Source organism: Myodes glareolus, chromosome 14, assembly GCF_982192425.1.
Source record: "Myodes glareolus chromosome 14, mMyoGla1.1, whole genome shotgun sequence".
NCBI classification, from domain to species: domain Eukaryota; kingdom Metazoa; phylum Chordata; class Mammalia; order Rodentia; family Cricetidae; genus Myodes; species Myodes glareolus.
The window spans coordinates 10306017-10332802 of NC_142039.1; the positions used below are offsets into that span (position 1 = coordinate 10306017).

Sequence of the window (26786 nt, forward strand, 5' to 3'; positions counted from 1 at the left end):
GGCAGCATTTGTGGTTAACACTGTTTCCAGTTGTCTTTGCTTTCAGAGTGCCATCTACAGAGATTAACACATGACACACTGCTTTTATTCTGCAAAGAAAAGACAAAGAGCTTTCACTTTTCTCTTCTTTTTAAGTAGTAGGAGCACTGAAGCAGAATTTATGAGCACACTTTCTGCATTTCCTCTCAAAGATGGTACTCTTGATGGTTGTATTCTATAGGGGTTTGGATCTCAGGATTCTGCCCATTTTCATAGTACAGTGTTCTGAGAACATCCATGCTCTAGGTCAATATTTTCTGTCTTTCCACCCATACCATGCATGCATCTGGAAACAGCCAGCACCCGTTGGGTGATAGCCTCTTCTTATGCCCCTAGGTAACATTGCCCCTCTTGTCCCATACCCTTTTGTAACTGTAAGCCTCTGAATTGTGCTTCCTCACAAGGGAGCTGTGTCCAAATCCAGTGGATCCAAAGTAAAAAAGAAAAATGTCTCCCAAAACAACAACAACAACAACAACCCATTTTTATTCAAAAATATTAAATTCAGTTCAAGTCTAGCCTCTATGGAATATGGTGATCATTTATAATGATGAAAAAAATCACTGGTGGTGGGGAACAGCAATTTTTACATGGAAAAAGTAGATCTATGTACTGCTCAAATAAAGAAGGTCTATCTCATGCTCAGAGAAAGGACGTCTATCTCATGCTATGTCATAATTTTAAGTTTACTTTGGGTTTTGGAGTTTGCACGGGACTCACACAGTCACTTAATATTTGTGTGAGAACAAGAAAATAGACAGAATTCAAGAGCTTTAGCATCATTTTGTCTCTCCTTTCATAACCTGTTTGACCTTGAGCAACTTCCCCTGAGATTCAACTTTCACAGAATCATAGCTGAGGTAGTTCCTATTATAAAGGCAAATTACTTTGTTAGAGAAGTTGGAAGGATGCCATGTGGCTTTTAAACATGTTTTAAATTGCTGTTTTGGTTTTTACTGGTTCAGCTTTACATTTGGTCTATTCACCGTTATAACTTCCAGCTATTTGCTTTCTTTCCGAACGCTGGCCCCCTGCCCCCCGCCCTGCCTCTCTCTATCTGCTCTCTTCTGGGCTGCTTATCCTGCAGTCACGTGACATAGTCTTAAGAATTCTCCAGGCATATCATATATTCATATCTTTGCTTTCTGAGATAAGGTGAGGGTGTTAGCACATAGGCGCTCACTCATGAAATTGATTTTTAAACAACAATGGTGTGAACTCACCAGTTAAAATGTCCCAGATAATCAGAGTTTGCACATGTATTCCCAATTTGATTTGACTTTATAGTGATTGACACCAGGATTATATTTAAGTCTCTTCATTAATGCCAGTTACAGCGAAGAAGAAAACTCTCTCCCTTTTCCTCAGGCCACTCTTTCCCAGGAATAAAATGACAATAATGAGAAAACTCATAAACTTGTGAAGACACTTGCTGCGTAAGCCTGGTGGCCTTAGCTGGATGCTTAGAACCCACAGGACGGTAAAAGTGGGGGGAGAGAATCAATGTTACAAAGTTTTAGTTGTTCTTTGTCATTTCTCCTCCATAGACACATTGTGGCACAACCGCCCCCAACTAATCAATCAATAAATAAAACAATCAATACTTTAAAAGAAATAAAAAAGTACTTGTGTTTTCCTTTCGCTTTTTCTGTACCACTTGTCCTGCCCATACATAGTCTCTCTTCAAATTCCTAAAAAAAGCCAGTTTCTAGGTGGATTGAATGTGTTGCTCTGAGCACAATTCCTCTCTTATGCCTTACAATACAATGATTTATATCTCATTGTGAACTTGCTTGTCATTCCTGTTCATGGCAGATATTGCAGAAGCAGCTCCTCGATGTCTCCTGCAGTGACTGTCATAGCCATTGTGAGAAATCTAGTGTGGGCTCTGATGTCTAGATTCTCCGAATTATACTTTAAGTCTTATTCCTGTGGTTTTCACTTTTGTCCACCAATATCTGGCTGAGATGGAGTACCTAGATCACATAACTTTGTCCAAGGACTTCCTTTCTAGTGCTAGGTCATTTAACTATTATCATTCACGTGGACTTTAGCTCCAATCTCACATGCTCGCTCTTCTCTTCTGTTTCACACGGAGTCCTCAGCCTCCAGCCCCGCCTACAGTGCTCCTTTCAAGCTAAGCAACAAGAGAGCCCACCCTGCTACTGCCTCTTGTGTTGGTCATAAAGTTGCCTTTAGTTATTTGCCTAAGGGTGGGGTCCTGTCATGACCTTGTTTATGCAGTCGTGTTATAGGAGAGAATGTTTTACATCCTTCTGTGATGTTCTTTACTCATGGAATCAGAAGCTGTCGAGTTTGGCATGTTCATTGGCATCATCCTTGTTAAACTTGTGTTTGGGCGGTCATGTTAGTGAGACTTTATGGATATGGCTTCTACTATGAGATACAATCTTACAGCAAACCCTCTGATCCTCTGGCTCCCACAATCTTTCCTTCTCTTTTCCTGAAATATTCCCTGAGCCTTAGGTGTATAGATGTAGCCATTGGGGCTGGGCTCCACAACTCTGTCTAATCTACAAGATTACTCAAATATGAGACTGTTTCACAGCAGACTTCCTGGTATCTGGCTCTTACAGTCTTTTCTCTCCCTTTTCTGTGAAGTTCCTTGAACTGTAAATGCCAGAGCTGTGATATAGATACATCCATTTGGGCTGGGTTCCTCATGATACTTTGATCTTTGCATTGTATGCAGTTTTGTTCTTCTGTGATGGCATCCTTTGTTGCAAAGAGAAGCTTCCTTGGTGAGGGATGGTAACTGTACTTACCTGTGGATATACACTAAGGAATTATGCTGGTTATCAAAGTTGCTCTAGGAGATTCTTTTCTAATGTTCTTGACTTCACTAACCCTGAGAAGTTTGTTAGGTATCTAGCCCCAGGCATGCTTTCCCTTCTATTGAGTGGGCTTTAAGTCCAATGAGACAGTTACTGCTTATCCCCACCATGTAAGTGCCACTAAGTGTTTGTTCACTGCCACGCTAGTCATTGCTGTGGTTCACAGGTGTGGCAACTGGGTAGGAATATCAATTTCTTTCCTCCTTCGGCAGCTTCCATAGTGTTTTCTGGTACCATGGGAGGCTAGACCACAGAGAGAAAGCTTTCCAGTTAGATCCAGCTTGAACTATCTAATTCTTGTATGAAGAGAGGTCAGCAAAGAAGAAGGAACAAGGGACGGATAGCACCAAGATTGTTTGCTATAGCCCCAAAGAATCATATTATTTTATATTTAACTAAAATTATACACAGTCCATGTAAGTGTACACATTATATATCAATACACTAATGTTTCATTATAAGTTATTAATATATTAGCATATGTAATATAATATCATGTTATATATTATGACATAATATATACATTAATGTTCTAATATATGATGTTTATATTATATATTAATATATATTAAATGAAGCTAATGCTACTTGAACTGATTGTGTTCCCCACCAGTAGCAAGCAGGAGAAATTTTCCTTCATATGGTGGTCATGGTAGTTCAAGTGACTCCCAAAACAATACAGAGTATTGATGCAGGATTTTATTGGCTCTCAGAGGTTGAAGACACTGCACACTTAGGATCCAGGACTCAAACTATAGCCTAAATATACTACTTCTAAGTACCACACCTCAGTCTAAGGCACCTTCAGTTCTACCCAAAGCTATGCATCTGTTGCTGCTGTACCCCGACTGCAGATCCTTCAAGCCTGGTTTTCATCTAGATGATGAAGGCAAATTTTCAAAGCATAAAAATGTCACCATCCTGTTCATTCTGAGTAAAACTCAAATTCTAGCAAGGGCTTCTTGAGCTGAGTCTCATAAACTATGCTAAGTTCATTTATTTCCATGCCCCCCATCTTTCAACCCAACACCCTCTAGGCAAACTGCTCTTTGTCCAAGGTCTTTCGTGAGCTAAGGACTTTATTGTCTTAGAATCTTCTCATTCACTCATTGACATGAGCACAAGTTTCCCATGTTCCCTGCCCCCATAGAAGTAGATACACACACATGTTCACAACCATCTTCCTACACAGACACCCCAAAGCCTGCCCCCAGCAACACACTTCCTCCACAAAGGCCACACCTACTTCAACAAGGCCACACCTCTTAATCCCTCTCAAGTAGTACCACTTCCTGATGGCTAACCATTCAAGGGTATGAACCTTTGAAGGCCACTCTTATTCAAACCACCACAGTCTTCAACATCAGTTTTAGGGTGACTTTTCTATAAATTATTAATTGATATAATTGCTGCTATGAGTTTCTGAGAGTTGTAGTAGATAAGCCCTGTGCATATACACAGCATATACTGAAAACTCTCATATGGACTTGGAAGTTGAACATAATGAGTAGGGTTCCTTACTGTGATTGCTAACAAACAAAACCTGAGATGTTATCCTGAAATGTAGAAGCCAAATTGGTTAACCAGTAACAAAAGTGAAGACAAAAGAAAATTCACCCCACCCCAAACCAATGCTGAGCCACACAAATGCCGTCCAGGGAGGTGAGACTTTGGCACAACAGACTGACAGTAGAGATCAACCCAGAGCTGGTCCTGGGGTGGTGTAAGAGGCCACAGTACCTTGCACTGGGAGATTCCTTTCTGAGCCTGTGTTCAGCTTCTGTGCTCTTTGTGAAGCCTGCTAATAACCTAGCTTCCCATATACTTGGTTCTCATTATACAGTAATAAACAGGCTCTCAATCACTGTGAACTTGATTAAGGCAAGTTTGCCTCTAAGGGATGTCAGAGCTACTTCAGTGTACTCAATAAAATCAAGTCTCTTAACCTACCAGCCCGAGACTACATTTAGGGTGGTAGTGAGCTCATCAAGGTAGATTTAACCTTGTGGGAATTTTCGAAGTAACCAGCCATGATACACAAAATTATGAAAAATCTCTCTGTAGAGAAATCTTAACCTGCATGTTGCTATACTTTATTTGAATATTGGAAAAGACACCCAATTTTATTTTGTATGCACGCTTTTCCTGTCTTTCTTTCATGGGGCCGATGAAGAAATCTTATTCCAGAAACCTTTGTGAGGAAGAGGTCAGATGAGGTCATGGCTTTTGCCTGGGTTACTATCTTTGTCTTTTTTAGATCAAGCTTTGACAGCTGCAAAGCTTCCTCAAAGACAAAAGTGTGGTGAAAACACAAACCCTTAATCCATGATGCCATTAATTCTGTGTTGAATTCCCCAAAGACACTTGCGCTGATATGAAATTCTGTCACCTGTTCTTAAAATTCAGAAATAGTTCCAAAACCACTGAAACTCATTTTCCTATGACAAATTTAATAGCACACACTTCAGAAAAGTGGCGTTGACGGATGAACAGCAGTCAACATTAGCAGAAAAGATTCCACTGCCTGTTGGTAGTTGAATGATGCTTTGCGTTTCTATTGCTGCCGCCCAAATGAGCCTGGTGCATAGACTCATCACACTGAAGCAGCAGGGGCTCCCTCAGAAGTGTATTTGAGAACTATGATGCTGTTTTTGGATGAGAGCTGAAGTGAGATTGACAGTAATATACCTCTTTAATTTTAGAAAGAAGGTTTTGGGGGAAATCATGTTTTACCATTATAAATTCCATTTAAATTTCTCCTGTGATTAGAGAAGGGAATTTAAAACACCAGTGATTTTCCTTTTCCTTATCAAATTAAAAAATTAAGAGTTGGCTATAGCTCAATCAGTAAAGCGCCTGCCATGCAAGTATAAGGATCTGGGTTCAATTCCCTAGATCCAGGTAAAAAGCACAGCGTGGTGGCATGTGCTTGCAATCCCAACGTGGAGGAGATGGAAATCAATGGATTCTGGAGTTCCATTCACCATCTTCTTTCCTCTACTTGATGAGATTTAGGTGAATGAGAGGTTTTGTGCCCAACAATAGGGAAAATGGTGACTGAGGCGAGCACCTAAGGTTGCGTTCTGGCTCCACATGCCTGCACACATACATTCACACTCACATCCACAGGTGCATTGACACTCACACATGAATAAAGCACACACAGAAAAATTACAACTCACAACTTTGTTTTAGAAAATGAATTGTTGTCTCCTTTTAAATACTGGCGATCAACTTTTTGGGGGCAGAAAAGACCTTTCTAGGGTGGTAACTGTGGGAGCTGGGATACAGAGTCTGCGGCATCTACCCTGTGTGGACCACTCAAGTCAGAGGCTATGAGTTGATCAGATGGTTGCAAAATATTTATCATTTCCCATTGCTTAGTCCTGTTCCAAGAGTCTAATAATCTCTAAATACATTGAAGATATGAGACATCTTGAATTAAAATTAATTCACAAACACTTGTATTTAGAAAAATGGAAGGCATAGAATGGTGAGCAGTGTTCGAGATAAATCGTATTACAGAGAGCCTGCCACGAGCTTTAATCCAGTGTAGGCTAGTGTGTTTCTTTCAAAAGCATTATTTCATGGTAGCATAAAAAACAGATTGATGCTCTTTGCAGCATGGAATATGTATCAAAGAAATGTGACACAAAGCATCTTTGTAGAGAACCTGCAGCGAGGTAAAGGGGTGTTATGCAAAGTCAACCAGAGAGTGACAATTTCTCTTGATGGGAATCGCATAGAGAATTGGTGTGTGAGTGTAGGGGTTTGGATTTCTCCAGTAGGTGGCGCTGTAGTTTGGTTCTTCTGGGTAACCCAAAAGTTTATGTGTTAAGGATTGTTTCCTGTGGGAAGGTGGTTTAGCCTTTAAAAGGTGGGGCATTGTGGGATGTATTTAAGTCATTAGCATATGCCCCAGAATGGGACTGTTGGATTCTGGCCTCATTTTCTCTTTCATTCCCTGGTCATGACATCAGTGTCTTGCTCTGCACATGTTCCCACTGTGATATGCTGTTGCCTCTCACCATTGACCTAAGCATGAAACATCAGTAATAGACTGGAACCTCCAAAGTGAGATTTTTCTGTTTAAAAATTGAGTATCTCAGTATTTGTTACAGTAATTGAAATCAGGCAGACCCAGACGATCTTCAAACTGTGGAAGGTATAGGACAACTTTATTCTGAAAGGAACGTATGAACACAGAGACGATGCTAACTGGTATCCAAGGAGCAATGGGCACGTTGGTAACCTGAGTCCGTTCCAGTTTCCCTGGATAGTGAATTCACTAACAATCGGAATCCTTTCAATCGCACCAGCTGGGAGAGCAAAACTGGGGATCCCAGGCTCGCTTTGGTCCAGAACAATTTAGGAAGCAGATACTGTATGGGTTAAACAAGCACTGGGGCCCAAGGAGACAAGAATAAATATTGACTCCAAGAGATTCTTTCTGGTCAGATCTAGAAACCAAGTATAAAAGCCAAACTGCTACCAAGAAAGTACACATGTCAATACAAGTGAAGACTTGATGATTTATTTCTTTGAACTCAAGGTCAGGGATGCAGAATTTGTCTTCTTAAGGCTGGAACAGTGACCTGATTCTACAGTATTCAGGACCTAAGCAAAGCAGAAAAGGAGGCAGGGTTCCAGTTTGTGTGAGCTTTTACTGTAATAGAAAGACCCACAGACAGCATGCTTCTGTGAAAGTCTCTCCCCAGGACCTCCAAGCTTGTAACTTATTCCTGTCACTTAGCTAGTCTCTGAATAACATTGTAAATTGTCATCCTAGATGCAGTAGGCAATCAACCCTAGCTTTCAAGATTACATATGGAGATTTACCTCTACCGTACAAGTTTTACAGTCTTCTTGAAATGTCCCCCCAAGGGGGAATGCTGTGAGAGGAAGGGTGTCATTACATGATCCCTGGGAGCTGTGAGCTTTCTATTTAACAATTTGCCTGGCTTGCTTTGCACGCTCTCTGTGTTCTGTCATAGGTACCTCCTTCGTTTAATCTCTTATGAATACAACAAACTCATTCATTCTCTCTTTCTGAAGTGTGGTAGATATGAAACTGCAGGTGCAGCCCAGCTGCCATGTTTTGTAGTGGTGGAGGGAACTGTTTTTGTCCCTTTCCCCAGAGACTTCAAAGAGGATAAACCTTTCCTTAGATGTCTTCTAGTGTTCTGTCACTCAAAATTTCTACCTGCCTGTGTCTCCAGCATCTAATCTTCTAAAGTGATCCTTGGTTCCAATATTTTCCTCCTCTTACTCTCAAATGTCCATTTCTTCTTTATTCTGAGAAGATCAGTTTTGTCTTTGTCTTATTGACTTGTTATAGACTGATACTTTCCAAGTTGCTCTTTATACCATGCCATGAAGCCTTAGTCCATTCAGGTTAGCACAAATCAAATGAGGAGAGCCCACGCCATAGAATGGGAGTGGGGTTTATGAACTACAAATATTTACTTCTCGACATACTGAAGGGTGGGCAGTCCAAGACCAAGGCACCAGTAGATTCAGTGCATCGCAAGGGCCTGCTTCCATTGCAGACTGACACCTTATTGTGTTCTTGCATGGCCGAAGGGAGCTAGGAGATTCATTCTTAGGTCTCAGTCTCCATCATGAAGACCCTATCTTGTGACTTGATTTCCTTCCATACACTTTATCCACAAATCCAATCACATTGATGATTTATGTTTTCACACATACATTTGAAGAGGACACAACATTCAGTATATTATACTTGATTTGAAATAAGAATTCTCAAAACCTGAAACAGAATAAAATGAAGAAAAACAAGTTTTCTTTTGGAAAATGAAATTTTGCAGTAGAGTCCACTCTGTTGTAACACACGTTGTTTTCAGTGATTGTGGGTTAAAATATATTTATTTTGCCACAGGCCATACAGCGGCACAAATTGTCTTTCTATCTACACATATTCTATCAAAACCTTTTTTCCTAAACCCAATTATGTTCTGACGTTGTAAGATTTCAATAATCAAAGTTCTCACCATTGCTGTTGTTGGATGGGGCATCAAAGGTTCTAGCTTCAATGAGAAGTCTCACTGCCCCATTGAGACTCTCTCTGGGCAACAACCTTCATTTAGATGCATGCTCAGCTTTTGTTAGGAAAGAAATCCAAACTAAGTTGTTAGTATTCACAGTATGACTTCCCACTAACCCCTTTTCAGAGACTGAAGTGTGGACCAGGAGATTAAGAGGAAAGACTTGGCTTTTCAAATTAAGTTTTTCATCTAGGATGTAGGTGTTGGTACTGCCCCTCCTTCCCACCTCCTATTCTGATTACTGAGAAGAAGCAGGCATGCCTGGATTGGGATGGACCGTCAATGGGTAATAGTTGAAGCAAAAGACTCTACTTTTATACACAGCTAAAGTTAAGAGAATGTGTTTTTTTTCTTATATTTCTTTTATTCTATGCCAAGAGGGTTTCCCAGGCCTAAGGAGAGATCCCCAGATTGTTCCCTGGGCAGCAGAGGAGAAGGTACCTGAACTGGCCTTGGTCCATAACTATACTGATGAATATCTTGCATATCACCATAGAACCTTCATCTGGCGATGGATGGAGATAAAGACAGAGACACACATTGAAACACTGGACTTAACTCCCTAGGTCCAAATGAGAAGCAGATGGAGGGAGAACGTGAGCAAGAAAGGCAAGATCAGAGGGAACCTCATCTGACGATGGATGGAGATAGAGACGGAGGCCCACATTGGAGCACTGGACTGTGCCCCCAAGGTCCAAATGAGGAGCAGAAGGAGGGAGAACATAAAAAAGGAAATGAGGACCGCGAGGGGTGCGTTCACCCACTGATACAAGGGGACTGATCTAATGAGAGCTCACCAAGGCCAGCTGGATAGGGACTGAACGAGCATGTGATCAAACCGGATTCTCTGAATATGGCTGGCATGGGAACTGTCTGAGAAGTCATTGAGAATGGCACTGGGACTTGCTTCCTCTGCATGTACTGGATTTTTAGGATTCTAGTCTGTTTGGATGCTCACCTTCCTAGACCTGGAGGGAGGGGGGGAGGAACTTGAACTTCCCACAGGGCAGGAAACCCTGACTGCTCTTAGGGTTGGAGAGGGAGGAGAAGAGGGAGTGGGGGGAGTGGGAGGGTATTAATAAAAAAATAAAAAATAATAAATAAATAAATAAATAAATAAAATGGTGAAATTTTGAGATTGGAAATTCTGTCTACCTCAACTCCTAGATCAAAATACCTACACATACAAACTTTATTCTCAACAAAATTATAAACTTATGGGAATAATTCATCTAGTATACATAAACATTATGGAATAAAATCAGTATTTATGACAATCATGAAAAATTTTATTTTCCTTGTTGAGAATGATTGGCCCTCAATACTCCAGTGTTGGTTCTAACGCTGGCAACTTACATAGAAGACCGTCTCTTGGCAGAATATTTCTAAACCATAAAGTGTCTTGATCCATTTGTAAAATAGACTGCTAGGCTGGCAACAGCACAGCATTTCAATGGAAATCCGTGATGCTAATGCAAGCTAAGGAAGGAGAATGTTGACCAAGATTGATCATAAAGTTTGAGAGCTTATTCCTTCCATTGGGTGTTTGTGTTTATTTTCATTTCACTGTCCCAAAATTGTCATGAAAGTTTGATTATAAGCAGTTACTGTCTATAAGCAGCTCCATTTATAGTAAATGCTATTCTAATACATAACAATAGAGGTGTCTACTTTAGACAGATGATAGGGAACTTCTGGTGTCAGCAGTAACAACAAAACTATTTTTCAATTACTAGAGTGCAAGGAGGCATTTATTCCTCTTTATGTTTCTGGAAAGAGCACCATATGTCATTTTCTCTCCCTTTAGGGGAAATGGATGCGATGACTGAAGCACACTTGGTCATTTTATGAGGCCACAAAGAGGGAATTGTATGTCATCTTCCCTATGCTAAATTTTTAGCCTATTCTCACTTTGGGTTAGAATGTAGCTGTGTGTGCAAAAGCTGTACTTGTGATAAAATACATTAGCAGATAGCAATGCCAAGCGTGATCATTTTCTTTAAATCTAAAAACTGCCTAGGGATGGAAATAAAAAGAACTGCATTCCTTAAAGATAACACTTCTTAGGTAAGCAAGGGAAAGAAGAAACAATTGTCTATATCTTCAGGGAATTCATTTTGGATCCCCACAGATACCAAAATAAGTACACATGTGGGCTTCTTATATAAAATGGTACAGTATTTGTACAATACAAGTGCTCATCACTTAAAAACTGTACATGGCTCTGTGTGCCTTGTGAAGCCTAAAATACAATGTAAATGCTCTGTACATAATTGTTGCATTGCTTAAGGGATAATGGCGAAGGAAATTGCTCGCACAGGGTCAGTGCAAATGTGGTTTTCTGTCTATCTTTGAGTTTCAGCTGGTTGAATCCACAGATACGGAGGTTACGGACGTGGTGGGCAAGTTGTACTGTCTTCTATGAAATGAGCTTCTGAGACTGGAAAAGACCTATCACCAAAGCCTGCTAAGAGAGAGTTATCTTTACTCTACACAGAGAAGAGCAACTGGGCTTTTGACCGATCTATGGGACGGATTTTGATATAGACAGTTCCAGAGTCTCTGGGACGAGGCTCGCCACGAAACTGTTCTCTTTGCAGGACCGCTTTTCCGGCATAGCAGCAGTGGCAGCATGGTGGAAAAATGGAAAATTGAAAACTCTGGAGACAATGGAAAGTTCTGTGGTTGCCAGGGATTAGGGAGAGGGAGGTAGAAGGAGACAAGGCCCAGTGGGCTTCAGGGTAATGACAGTAGTGCATATGATCCTCTAAAAAAAAAGAAACACACCACTGTCCATCAACTCAAACCCACAGAATGTAAGAGTGCGTCCTGTAAATTATGAACATTCGGCGATAATGATGTGCAAATGTAGGTTCAGCAACTGTAAGAAATATGCTACCTTGGCGGATGATGCTGATATTAAGAAAAGTGATGTGGGGAGGGAATGAGCGGGGATATATGGAGATAGAACTTTCTGCTCAATTCTTCTGTGATCCTAAAGCTTTTATAAAAATGACCAATCAAAACAATAACATGGGGGGTTGTAGATGGCTCTGTGGGTAAGAGTACTTGCAGCACAAATGTGAGGACTTGAGTTCAAATCCCAAGCCACACAAAACTAAGAACAGGTTAACTGCTCTTATCTGTAACTCTGAACTTTGAGGGTGCAGAAGGACCATAAGATTCCTAGGGCTTGCTGTTTGCCAGCCTAGTTCCAGGTTCAGTGAGAGAGACTGTCTCAAGGGAATAGGCATAGTATGGTAGAAGCGAATATTGTCTCTGTTGCTGTGGTTTCTGCATGTGCACACAAACGTGCACATGCTTACATACACCTCTCACCACAAAACAGACAAACATGAAGGTCTTCATTTCCGTGATTTTAAACTTATAAATTCCTAAAATCTCCCACATTTGAGCATGCAATTGTTTGCCTTCTCAGGTTAGCATTCCAATAGTCTTGAGATGTTAAGAATCTTAAAAGAGTAGCTTTGTTTTCCTGTTTCATAGCTTTAAGTCTTCAAGGTCTCACCCACTTGAAATGTTGAAGTCTGTAGTGTGTGGCCACAAAACACCACTAGAGAGAGAGGCTGGAGCTCATCTTCAAAGCACAAAGGTAAATGTGTTCAGAATCCAAAATAGCTGTAACCAAGTCCCGTGTAGTTCAACACACAATATGGTAAACTGTAATATTTCTGGGACAGTGAAGAAGTTCAGAATATTCAGGAAGCAGAGTCATTTTAGATTCCTGGTGCTCATATTCATAGCCCGGTGTGAGAGCAGAGCCACACAAATTTCATCCTTGACAGTTGAAATTTAATACATAAATTTAAAATGTTACATAAAGATTCATATAATTCCCATAACCAAGGTAAAAATTAAAAACCACAGACTAGACATGAGATCAGCTGAGTTTGAAGTGTCCATGATGTTTAGAGAATAGTTGAGAAGAATGAAGACAAAGAGAAAAGAGACAGGAAACTACTTCAGAAGGAACTGTGGAAACTGCAAAGCAATCAGATAAAAAAATCTCAAATATGAAATCTGATGAAAGAAACTGAAGGAATTCACTGGACTGACTTGGCAGGTGGGTACAGGAGAAAGCATGAATGAATCTGTAAACATATTTATAGAAGCTACCCATTGATGACTCAGTGAAAAAATGCATACAAACAGTGAAATAATTTCTTGGCATGAAGCACTAAGGCAGATGTGCAATTAGAGTTCTAGAAAAAGTGGAATAGCAGGGTGGACAGAAGATTGGAAGTACCACTCGCTGAAAATGCCCAGATTTGATCAAAAGTAACAACCAAAGATAACCAAGCTGAAGGAACTAAAGTGTGATGAATACCATGGGTAATAGATGAAGACACATCAGAACACCATATTCTTCGAGGCAAATGTCTAGAAGCCAAATGTGATTTTGAAAGTGTTAAAAGCAGACTTCTCTCCACAAAGAGAAAATAAAAATGACAGCTGGCCTCTTCCTATTGGCAGTGTAGGCCAGAACCGTAATACCACACATTTGGCAAAATCCAGTTGTCAACTTAGAATACTTTACCTGATAAAATCCCCAAATATCTTTTAAAATGAAGAATATCTAGGCTTCCCCTCAAATGTATGATCCTTCTTCCTCAGACATTCAGACCCTCCCAAAATCTGGGATTGTAGGTGTGTTCTACCATACCCAGATTAAGAAAGACATTTTAAAAAATAATTGTTTTATTACTAATTCTCTGAGTGTTTAAACAACATATTTTGATCATATTTACAGCCAACTCCTCTGCTTAACTCCTTCCAGATCCACCAATACCTCCCTACTCTTCTTTTAAAGTTTAAACCCATTGGCTACAATTTGTGCTGTCCATTTTAACAATGAAAATGAAACCATTTTGATTCAATACCTCCAATAATTCTCTTATTTCTAAGGGAATCATTTTGGGGTTTACAAGAGACTTGATTATAAAGGGGATCCCCGGTCCAAGGAAAGATCCCCAGATGGTTCTCTGGACAGAGGAGAGGGTGCCTGAACCGGCCTTGGCCCACGACCATACTGATGAGTGTTTTGCATGTCACCATAGAACCCTCATCTGGCGATGGATGGAGATGGAGGCGGAGAACCACGTTGGAACACTGGACCTAGTTCCCTAGGTCCAAATGAGAGGCAGAAGGAAAGAGAACGTGAGCAAAGAAGGCAAGGGCACAGGAAACCTTCATCCGACGTTGGATGGCGATACAGATGGAGACCCATATTGGAACACCGAACTGAGCACTCCACGGTCCAAATGAGGAGCAGAAGGATGAAGAAAATAAAAAAAGTAATCAGGACTGCGAGGGATGCGAGCACCCACTGATACAAGGGGACTAATATAATGGGAGTTCACCAGGGCCTGTTGGACTGGGACTGAACGAGGACGTGATCCAGCCGGATTCTCCGAGTGTGGCTGGCCCGGATCCTTTTTGAAAAGCCATTGACAGTGACACTGGGACTTGCTTCCTCTGCATATACTGGATTTTGGCGCTCCAGTCTGTTTGGACTCTCACCTTCCCTGGACCTGGAGGGAGGGGGGAGGAGCTTGGACTTCCCGCAGGGCAGGAAACCCTGACTGCTCTAGGGGATGGAGAGGGAGGAGGAGAGGGAGTGGGGGCAGTGGGGGGGTGTTGGGAGGAGGGGCTGAAATGGAAACTTTTATAATTTAATAAAAAAAAAAGAAAATGAAACCATTTTATGTAGTAGCCCTAAATTACAAGAAATGCTTAAGAGATTTCTTTGAAATATGTGTGTGTGTGTGTGTGTGTGTGTGTGTGTGTGTGTTTGTATAGCACAGGTTGTAGCCAGAATATGTAGAAAGAAATGAAAACCACAGAGAGTAAACATGTCATAGCTAACAACGATATATACTTTTGTTTTTATTTACCTTGCTCGAAGTCAGGAAGGCAGACCCAGAATCTTGTGAAAGATCGGCATCCTGTACTCCTAGCTTCAAAAAATATTTAAATGGACCTTTAGTATGTATTTTGCAAAGTATTATTTAAAGGCTATTTATTATTTAAATAAATATAACTATAAGAATTTTCATATAGGTCAGAAAATTGGGAAATGAGATGTTAATATTGAAATATTTTTGCATGCTTGTTGAATTAATATATAGTTTGAAGTTAGACCATGAAAGTCCAAGATTTTTACTGTTAGAGTAAAAATACAATATGAAAGCAAAGGATTTAGAATAATTCTGTGGGCTGGGTGGTAGTGCGCATGCCTTTAATCCTAGCACTTGGAAGGAAGAGGCAGGTGGATCTCTGAATGTGAGGCAAGTCTTGTCTACAGAGTGAGTTCTGGGACAACCAGGGCTACAGAGAGAAACCTTGACTTGGGAAAAAAAATAATGTCTTTGATTCAACCTTAGAACTTGAGACACCGGTGTGAACCCATTATAGATTATTTATATATATATTCAGATAGGTAGTCACAAAATATATATGCATACATTTTATGTGTATGTATACATATAACATGTATACATAGAATGTATATACATACATACATGCAGACATATATGCACACAGATGTACACATGTGAGTCCTTTCAGTAGCAGTGAAAAATATCAAACACTCATGGCTCTATTCTGAAAATATTTAAGTCTAATTTTTACTAACAGAAACCATATTTTCTTGGCTAGCTAGGCAAACTGTTGCATTTCAAAGACATAAAGACCAACAATCTAATCAGGAACAGCAGACACTCAGCCAATAAGATATACAGAGGGCACATAAAGATATGAAAGGACGATCAACAACATCAGCCATTAGGAAAATAGTCATTTTCCAAATGACTATTAGGAAATAGTCATTATTTAAAATTATTTAAATTATTTAAAATTATTTAAATTATTTAAAAATAAATTAATAGTCATTAAATTAGTGACTGATTCCTGCCCCCCAAAGCTACAGAACATAAAGAAACTGTAGGCATTAAACACCATTGTGAATGTCAATCAAATGTTACCTTCTCAGACTTATTCAAGGTTATAAAAGTAGGAATGATTCGATTGTTTCTTATGCAAGTGCATCTACCCTGATATACTACATATATTACCCCAGGAGAGATAGAAACACACACCCAGAAGTCATCTTTGCTTCATTCATAAGGGCTCCAATCCAGAAACTTAAATATGTGCCAACATATAAGTAATACCCAATAACAGAGAGGAATAACCTTCAGAAATACACGACAATATGTATAGATTTAAAACCCCAAAGACTACTGGAAAAAGTTGAGTACAGCAAATCACGCATGCATGATCTGGATAGGAAGCTTTAGATCAGGTACACACCTACTATTGCAAAATGAAATTGGCTTGGTAGTCACCTGAGTCAGAAAGAATGACTAGAAAGGGGCATGGGAATCAGAGGAGTTAGAAATGTCCAATACCTGGTATATGTATTTTTTATTTATATACACTGTTCAAAATACATCAAAATCTACACTGTATTAATCTGTTTATTTTGTTGCACAGAATCAATAAAGGTGATTAAAATAATGAAATAGGAGTCTAGACTCTTAGAGATCTCCCCAACATTTTTTTTATTATTTATTGCTTACTATGCTTCATGTAATTTTCTAGGTGCTGGGATCAAATCAGTAGATAAAGCTGGTAAGGTACCTGTCCTAGGAAGCTTATGTGCTAGCAGATGAAGAAAAGCAATGAATGAATCAGCTGATAAGGATGCATGCTCAGGATATACTGCCTGACCCTGGAGCTCAGCTGTGCCAGTTCTTACAAGCTTCTGACGATGGCTTTCTGAATCAGTATGTTCCATGAAGGTTTTTTTTTTAAAGATAACTATTTCACTTCCCTCTCCCTTTATGGTGCTTCTCAGGTTATCCCTCAAACAGGGTAAGTGCATCTCATTCTTTTATTCATTACGTGCTTTTAGATAAAGCTCAGGCTGACACCTAGATAAAGACACACACAGTTCTGGGATGACAGCATGGGTGAAAGATTATTAGATACAAAGTAGTAGAAGGGGCATTCCTGATCATAAACATTGAGGAAAGAGAAAGGGGCTAGAGTGGATTCCCATTTGGGAATTGTTTCCAACTAGACTGCATTTGAATCCGTGAGACTTGATGGTGCTGAGAGAGTAGATATAGATAGAGAGCTGCAATAGCCCTGATTTGAGTGCTGGGGTACTGCAGAGTACAAAGAGTAAGGGATGAATAGAAGCAGTCAGTGCAGTAGAACACCGAGAGAGAACAACGATCCAGCAGGCTGTTCTAGGAGTGCCTTCCCAGCAAGTAACAGCGATAAACCTTGCCAAATGTTGCTTATTCAGCAAAAAAGACAGAGACTGAAAAGGGCCAATGGTTTTGAAATAATTGAGGTTATCACTGGTGGCTCTGACCAGAGTTGATTCACTGAGGTGGAAGATAGAACAGTCATTGGAGGAAGATTAAAAGGGAAGGGGAGAATTGAAAGTAGAAAAAAATTCAAGAAGGAATGAACATTTAATTGTAAATGCATATATGCTCAAAGCTGCTTATAACTTCATAAAGGAAAATGGAATATGTTATGAGGATCTTCTCTGTAATGCATTTCTCAGAAATGAGGTAATACCTGGAAGGGAATTATGCATTCAAGAAATGATTTGTTTTCAGTAAAGGCAGGTATTTTTATAGTATGCACATCTGTTGATGAGAATAATACAGAGAAGAGTGAAGGCTGTAGGCAGGATGGAGGCCAGCAGTCAACAGTGTGTCTGGCATAGGCAAGAGGGGTTAGCATCCAATAGTTCAAATGAAGACATTGACCTAGATCAAAAAAATGGACCTCTACTTACTAGTGACATTCATAAAAGGATGGAATGAGTATCAATGGTATAGCACGGTGTATACAGTTGGGGAAAAGATTAGACAGTTCTTTTCGAAGTAATTGTATTTCTCAGAAGAAAAGGTATCAAGGTTAGCATCTAAAATTAAATAGAAGGCATTTAGATATTTAAGAGAGAAGCAGCAGTGCATCTTGGGTGCCCAAGACAGTAATATTTTTTTTTAATGAGGTGTATTGGACAGCACAAAGGTATACCTCATGTTAGTGGCCAAGAATATAACTAATTCAGTTCATGTGATTTTATGTTTTAGCAATACATAAAGACATAGAATAAGTACAGAGTCAGAATTTCCCAAAATTTAAACTTTTAATAAGAAAATAAAATAAAAAGAAAGAAGAGTCATTTTCTCTTAGGATTATATAGAAAAATGGGTATAACATAGGATCGTGGACTCTAGATAGGGTAAACAGAGAAGTGAGCATGTGAGAGGTACTATGACAAGAGAACCTGCCAGTGGAGTGTGTGACTGGCTAACCAGAAAATTAGAGAAAATAACTAGGAAAAATTATTGGAGCTAGAGAGGAGACCCTTCAAGCTGATTTATCAAAGCGTGGATTATTGAGAATAATAAAATATGAGCTCTGGTCCTAGAGGTGACAATGAGTAAAATTGAAGAGAAGAAAAAAAAAAGAGAAAGGGGTTTAAGGAACAGAAGGACAAAGAAATGGAAGGAAATCTGTGTGGATATTGGAATCATCAGAGTTGTGATGACATCAACCACAGTAGCAACTATTGGAACCTTTATTAATGAGGGGACATGACCTAGAGATGACAGAAGACTCTAACAATGGAACAAACAGAAGAACTTCTTGTTCCCTTTGCTGACTGATGAACACTTTCACACACACACACACACACACACACACACACACACTGTTGTAGAAAATGGGTTATTGCAGAGAAGAGCACACTCTCAAGAGCTGAGGGGAGAAAATGACCACAGAGACTGTTGCACTGGCCTACATTTTAGGCAGAGTTTATACTATTTCCAAGCCTCTACAGCAGACCATTATTCCTATGGCTTGTTCTCTGTCCAGATGATGGATAGACTATTTATAGTGACTCTTATGGAAGGGCTAATAGTAAGTCCTTGGTGTTTAGCAGAAAGTCTCCAGAAAAGCTAGTAATTTAAAAAGGCTTACTTAGGTGTCAATTAATGACTTTCCTTGGGTGGCTGGAAATGTCACATCTCTATTCATAGCCAGAGATAGAACTCAGATCTCGTTATTTTGACCATCAACTAGAGTCCCGTGGTGGCACTTCTTGGTTTTACACGCTGCTGATTATGCATGGGGGTCCATCCTCAAGGATCAACTTGCCTGCTTGCATCCAAATAGCCACTCAACAACCCCACCCCACCCCAAGTTGAGACTATATGACTATTTTAGGGAATGAGCATTCAGTTGATCATTCTACCTCCAACTGAAATGGGTGAAGAAGGGTTTAGTTTTCTCAACTCTTTCTTTCTTGAGGCCTTGAAAGACTGTTGAAGGAACTCAGAATATGTTTTAGAGAAAGAAGATCAACAGTAAACTGGTGGAGATAAAATTAATAAGGCATCAGGCAGACACATAAGATCTAAAGACTAATAGGTACACTGCTAGGTTTATACTGCTAGGATTATAAAAAACATTGCATTTCCTCCAATAAAATCCAGAAATTCAATTTCACAGCTATTCACTGGATGGGATGGTGGGATTGACATGCTTTGAATTTTGCAGATTTTGGAGTAGTAATAAATATTCTGTCAACATATAACATTGATAATCCCCTATCCTATAGACTCTGAGGATGTTCATCTCGTGCATCCAGACCACTTTTAGACTTGTAAACCAACCAAGTTCTCTCTCTCTCTCTCTCTCTCTCTCTCTCTCTTTCTCTCTATTTCTCTCTCTCTCTTCCTTCCTCCCCCTCATTATGTGCGTGTGTGCATGTGTGTGTGTGTATTTTCCAACTCACAGAGTTAGTGCACTTGACCCAAAGCCTGGGTGAGAACTCTCAGGGCTATACCTTGGCATTCAGTAACATACAGTTAAAAAGACGTGTTAAACTGTGGTAATCTAGAAGTTGGAGCCTTTAGCAAAGAGGTTTTTAATGTAGTGCTTTCTTAAAAAGTGTATTCTTAAGTGTAATCTAGTGCATTCTTAAGACAAGTCACACAGAGGCTTAGCCACAAATCCAAACCCAGGAACCTGAAACCTGTATCCAGGAATCCAAAACCTCTACTAATCTGTTTGTCTACAAAAAAAAAAAAAACCCTTAGCCATCTTCTCATGCCGGAAATTGGAAGGTGTAGGTGGTGGAATACACCAGCCAAAAGATCTCTTTTATCTGTAGTTAAAACGAATTCTAGATATCATGCCTTTTCAGATAATTAGGTCACAAGCTTGGAGACAGCCTCTGTTGGATGGAAAAATTAAAGTATGTATTAGGTAGTTTGAGACTTTCTTTAAGGAAAGAGAACAGATAAGGAGATTGTTGACATAGTGTAAAACCATTCCATTATCTCCATTTGAGTAATTGAGTAATTTAGGTCCCTAGCTAGAGGATGTCCAAAAATAGGGATACTGATTCTTAAATCTTCAGGAACCACAATGCAGGTGACTAGTTCTCTCAACCCATCCATCAGCTCATTCAAAGAGAAAAATTTAAATTAAGACACTACAAGAATACAGAATATAAATCTAAGACCCAGGACTGTGAACTCGTATTAGAAGGAATTTGAGTTAATATAGCGGTCTAAATGATTGACAATATTCAAATAACTCTTTCATTTTTAATGAGAAGGTCTTACAATATTTGAGAGTCAGACTTTTTAATGGTCAGCATTGAGGTATTACATGGTGACTGACTCAGAGTGAACAACCTGCAGTGGAGAAATTTACTAACTAAGAAGTAAAATCTTGCCCCAAGTTTGAGACTTGATAATATGATTTATGATAGGAGAAGCATGAAAGCCTTTTAATATTATTGTAACTGAAGTGGTTGTGATTGCCTTACCTAACATGTCAGTGGAAGGGAAGTTACCCATACTGTTGAAGATGAAGACAATCCAATGGCAATTAGATGAAACTCCAAAAGATGTCACCACTTGACATCCTTTAGTTCCTCAATTCTGTGATCTTATGGAAAAATTCACATGAGATTTGCAGAAGTCTAGAAGGTGGTGTTCTAGGCCATAAAGCAGAACTCTCAGGACATGAAATAGACAATGGGGACAATTGCCTTGAAGTGAATGTGTGCATGTTTATCTTTGCACCAGGAGGATGTGTGTGGAGGCCAGAGTCTCTACAATACCTTTTGATACAGGGGCTCTCCCTGAAACCAGAGTTCATTGTTTTGCATAGGTGTGGAGGTCTTGGAGACTTCCATGGCACCAGAGTGATGATCATTGGGAAGCAAGAAGACATTTTGGTTCAATACAACTAAGTAGCCAGTTTTGGTTCAAACTTTAAGAGTCTGACCTCGAGTAGTTAATTTTTAGGAATATTTAAGCACAGCACCATTTGGCAAAAACTTTTCTGGTGATCATTAACTAAATCACATGAGCACAATAAATCATATATAATCTCTTTGAGGAACAAAGTAAGCTAAATAAAGATTGGAAGCGACTACATCAAAACTCTTTAAAGCATATGCGATGTGTTCCATAAGACAGGTTCCATAGATTGACAACATGTGATACCTTTTATGTAAATAGGTTTTGTAGATTGACTGAGAAAAGAAAGCATACAATAAGGGTCTCAGGGAGGATATGATATTGTCTCCTCTTTGGCCATAGAGAGTATAAAGGTCATCAGACTAAAATGCATGTCTACTCCCATGTTTTTTGATGGATAACAGGTATAGTATTCCTTCCCTTGAAGGAACAACTCTGTGTGCTAACATTTTAGGTTACCCTAGAACTTATCTGTGAGCACAGAACCTTTGTACCTCCTACAGGTAGGCAAGCTGGCTGATAAGACCCCAAGGTCCACCTGTCTCTGCCCCCAGAGTGTTGGAGGCCCTTTGTTCTTTCTTGGCTGCTCAGACTGGAAATAATCACTCAGAAACTATATTAATTAAATCACTGCTTGGCCAATCACTTAAGCATCTTTCTGGCTAACTCATATCCTAAACTAACCCATCTCCTTTAATCTGTGTATCAACTTGGCTGTAGCTTACCAGGAAAAGTTCTGTCCAGCATCTGGTATGACTTCTTTGGTGGGGCTATATGGCTTCTTCTTACACTGCCTTCTTCCTCTCTATATCTTTTCCAGAATGTCTGTATTCTGTTAAGAAATTTGCCGAAAGCAGCTTCTTTATTCATTAATCAATAAAAGCAACACATATACAGAAGGGCTTCCCACAACACTAGTACTGAAGTTATACATATATACTTCTGTGTCTGGGTTTTACATGAATGTAAAGGATCAGAATTCAGGTCCTCATTCTTGTGCCTCATACTGTATTCATTAACTATGTCCTTAGCCTCTTGAAATGTTTCTTATACATGAATATTTGTTGGGCTGAGGTTATAATTCAGTGATAGAGTACTTCTTAAGCATTCACTATGCCCTGGGTTGATCATTAACACCACAATAAACAAACAAACAAACAAATATTATATTAACAAACCAAGTAAAAATTATGACTCCTTAATGATGCAAAAACAATTGATAATATTAAATAACCAATCTTTACAAAAGTCTGAAATTTAAAAATTTTACATAGATAATAGTTGCTATTATCTAATATATACATCATGCCAAATGTCTTTTACTGTTTTCTCATTTTTATCTTATAATAACATCACATCTATTTTCATCCATTAGGTCTTTTTTCCCTCCCTCCCTCTCTCCTTCCCTCCTTCACCCCTCCCTCCCTCCCTCCATTCCTCCCTTCTTCCTTTCCCTTCTTTATTCATTCTTAACCATGCTAGGGCTAGAACTCAGGGGATTAAGTCTAATAGGCAGTATTCTATCTCTGAATTTCTTTGCCTGGATACTTTCTACTTTGTGGAATCATTTCTGAACCTGCCCTAAAATCAGTCTCTCTAGTTACCCCTAGCAAGCAATTTGTCTCCTGATTCCTGATTCATTTCTTTCCATAGGCAGCATCATGATCTACCATACTGCATTTTGTACTTCCTTATCTTGAATATTTCCTCATCACCAAACCATCATAACCATTTTATAATACCTCACAAGGATTATATCTTAAATGCTCTGGGGTTCTTGAAGGGAGACAGTGTTTGGGAAGCACAATAATAAGCAAGGTGGGCACACATCTTGAATCCAGTCTGAGAGACAGCAAGAATGAAAAGGAAGGAAGTACCCACCGACCTGCAGCACACTTGAGAGCTTTTCTCAGTGCTGATCATTGATAAGGAATGTTCTAATGCAAGTGTGGATAAGGGGACAAAGCCCTTTGGGAGAGACTACAAGGTCAAAACAAGTTTCATAATTATAAAGTATTTGTTTCTCTACTCTCTTTCATGAGTGAATGCCATTGCTCTCTCAAGACTATGCATTGTATTGTAGATAGTATTTATTTTAATATGTCTTGAATTTATTATTATATAAAATTAAATGTTATTATATAAAATAAAAATATGTAAAAAGCAAATAAATACCTTTAAAATTCTTTATTTTAATTTCCAATATAATTATTTAAAGAATATAAACCATTTTGTAGGGTTCACAGCAACTATTAAATGTGCAAAGAGATTTTATGGTCAATAAGATTGAAAACCATTGACACGTGTGGGATTTGGTCTTTTCTCTATCTGTATAAATATTCCTATCTTAGTTAGGCTTTTATTGTCGTGAAGAGATACCATGAACTTGGCAACTCTTATAAAGGAAAACATTTAATTGGGGTGACTTGTTTGCAGTTTCATAGGTTTGGTCTATTATCATCATTGCAGGGACCATGGCGGCATGCAGGCAGATGTGGTCCTGGAGCTGAGAATCATATGTCTTGCAGGCAACAGGAAGTTGACTGAAACAGTGGGTGGTATCCTGCACATAGGAAACCTTAAAGACCTTCCCCCAAAGTGACACACTTCCTCCAACAAAGCCATACCTCCTAGTAGCGCCATTCCCTATGAGATTATGGGACCAATTGCATTCAAACAATCACAGTGCCCAAATCTCTTTTTATTCCCAAGTGACTAAAAGTTGAAATATAAGGCAAAGCTATCTTGAAGACTTGAAGTCACAACACTTTTGGCCTGTACTCAATTTATAATTCCATTTGGACTTTGTGTTCTAAAGACAGTTGAATTTGGAGTAGATCTTTCCCTTGCTTCCTGAAGATGTACTTGTCCATTTGAGATTTCTCAAGCCTTGTTTTACTTTTTTGCTGTTGTTGTTTTGCTTTGTTTTAATTTCTGTCATTTTCTGAACCCAGTGGCCCCTACCAAATACTTTTAATTAATAGAATTTATCATTCCTTGGTAAACAGATAAGAGAATAAGAGTTGAGGACGTAAGTGCCTGAGGGAAGAGTGTGGGTGACACCCCTATAGTCCTAACTGGTCTTCATCTGTCTGCCCTCTTTCAGCTTTCAACACCATGGTATATACCAGGATACCATTAGGTATCCTGGGTATCTAATGTGTTTTGAAGATGTAGTCATTGCAATTAGGTTAAGAAATGTATCTTTCAACATGGTTAAACATCATTTGGATATATACCCAAAAGTGGTATTGCTACATGTGCTCAACTATGTTCATAGTAGCATTGTTTGTCATAGACAGATCCTGGAAACAACCTAAATGCCCCTTGACTGAAGAATGAATTGTTGATGGAGGGAGGAGAGAGGTTCTACTTTTCATCCAATCTAGCTTACACCCCAAAAACCACACAGAAATTGTATTAATTAAATTACTTCATGGCCCATTACCTCTAGCTTCTTATTGGCTAACTCTCACATCTTGATTTAACCCATTTCTAATAATCTGTGTTCACCACGAGGTCATGGCTTACTAGGAAAGATTCAGCATGTCTGACCTGGCAGCTCTGTGTCTGCCCTTCTTTCCAGCATTCAGTTCTGTCTACTCTGCCTACCTAAGTGCTGTCCTATCAAAAGGCCAAGACAGTTTCTTTATTTCTTTATTCAACCAATGAAAGCAACAAATAGACAGAAGAACCTCCTACACCAATGGATAAGGAAACTGTGGCACATTTAAACAACAGAGTGCTACATGGCAGAAAAAAATAATGACATCTTGAAATTTGCAGGAAAATGGATGGATCTAGAAATCATCATTTTGATTGAGGTAACCCAGACCCAGAAAGACAATTATCAAATATACTCACTCATAAGTGGTTTTTAAACATAAATCAGAGAAAACCAGCCCACAAATCACAATCCCAGAGAACCTAGACAACAATGAGGACTCTAAGAAAGACATACATGGATCTAATCTCCATGGGAAGTAGAAAAAGACAAGATCTCCTGAGTAAATTGGGAGTATGGGGACCTTGGGAGAGGGCTGAAGGGGAGGAGAGAGGCAGGGAGGGCAGCAGAATAAAATGTAGAGCTCAATAAAAATCAATTAAAAAATTAGACAAGATAAAAAAGACCAACAAAACAACAACAACAAAAGGAAATGTATCTTTCAAATGAATAATATTAAGTCTTCATAAGCAGTAGTTCACTTTATTGACCTTAAATAGCTACCAAATCCCCTTCAGTTAGGTACCAGTTTTCTTGGTCTTACCTGCCCATGTGATAGAAGCCAGTCACTCACTGCAGACTCAGAAAAGTTCATTGCTGTCTGGTTTGACTTGTAGTTGACAAAATAAGCCTTTGTTTTGGTTGTTTGTCTTTTTTTTTTGGTGGTCATTTTCTCTCTGTTTTCTCTCTCTCTCTCTCTCTCTCTCTCTCTCTCTCTCTCTCTCTCTTTCTCTCTCTCTTGTGTGTGCATGCTCTCGCTCTCTCCCTCACAGACTTCTCTGCCGTGTGTGTGTGTGTGTGTGTGTGTGTGTGTGTGTGTGTGTGTGTGGTCAAGTATGAAGGTCAGAGGTCAACCTCCAGTGCTGGTTCCCACCTTCCACTCAGAGAGACAATCTCTGGATATGCCAAGCTGGCAGGTCTGTGGTGATCTAGGATTTCCACTTTTTCCACCTCCCTTCCTGCCATAGAAACATAGAGACTGCATGACCCCTACTACTGCATCTGGCTTCACATAGTATTTATTCTGCAGATTCACATTCAGGCTGTTATACGAGCATTTTAGCCTCTGATCCATCTGCCTGGCCTATTATTCTTTATCAACTGCTTTTTCTTCTCCAGCAATTAGTAGTGAAAATTTTCAAACATACCTTAAAATTAAACAAAACTTTAACATGAATATTCATTTCCTCTTAGTCTGAAAATATTATTTATTGTCAGTCTATCCACATATGTTTATCTCTGTCTGGCCATTAAATTTAATTTTAATTAAAATAAAACTAAATCAACCAGTGTCAAAACTGAGAAAAAAGAGGGTTTTCCTTTTTTGTTTGCCTCTATGAGGGAAATATAACCTAACTTAGTATTTTTTCAAATTTTCTCCAAATCACTTAAATCTGCCAGAGCAAGTTACTTTCATCCAAACTCATTGCTCAGGAATTTAGCAAGGCTGGTGTAAGTTCAACGGTTAATCTCCTCTTCCTCTCCTTGGCTAATAGCAATGATCTACACACTTAGTGAATTTTCCTGGAAACCTTTTAGATATCCTAATAAAAATTAACATTGAAAAGTTACTAGGATCAGCAGAACCTATCTGAAGCAAGAAACAAGGCCACTGGATTTTTCTTAGAAAAATAGTTGACCCTTTCAAGTACTTAAGAAATATATAGCTCTCAATCTTGCCTATCCCTCAGAGGTTTATAAAGAAAAAACAAAACTAACCATAGCTTGGACCCTTCTAATTTGTCCTTTGCCCCATACTTTCTGTAAGATTTCA

At 39.2% G+C, this 26786-nt stretch overlaps 1 long non-coding RNA gene across 1 annotated transcript; it reads right to left on the bottom strand.

Moving 5' to 3' along the window:
* Nucleotides 1-7048: 7048 nt before the first annotated feature.
* Nucleotides 7049-25748, bottom strand: LOC125417644 (uncharacterized). Its single transcript, XR_015734923.1, has 3 exons — nt 25557-25748; nt 14875-14937; nt 7049-8664 (listed from the first exon to the last, which is right to left on the bottom strand). It is a non-coding gene; the product is annotated as an uncharacterized LOC125417644 (long non-coding RNA).
* Nucleotides 25749-26786: the final 1038 nt, after the last annotated feature.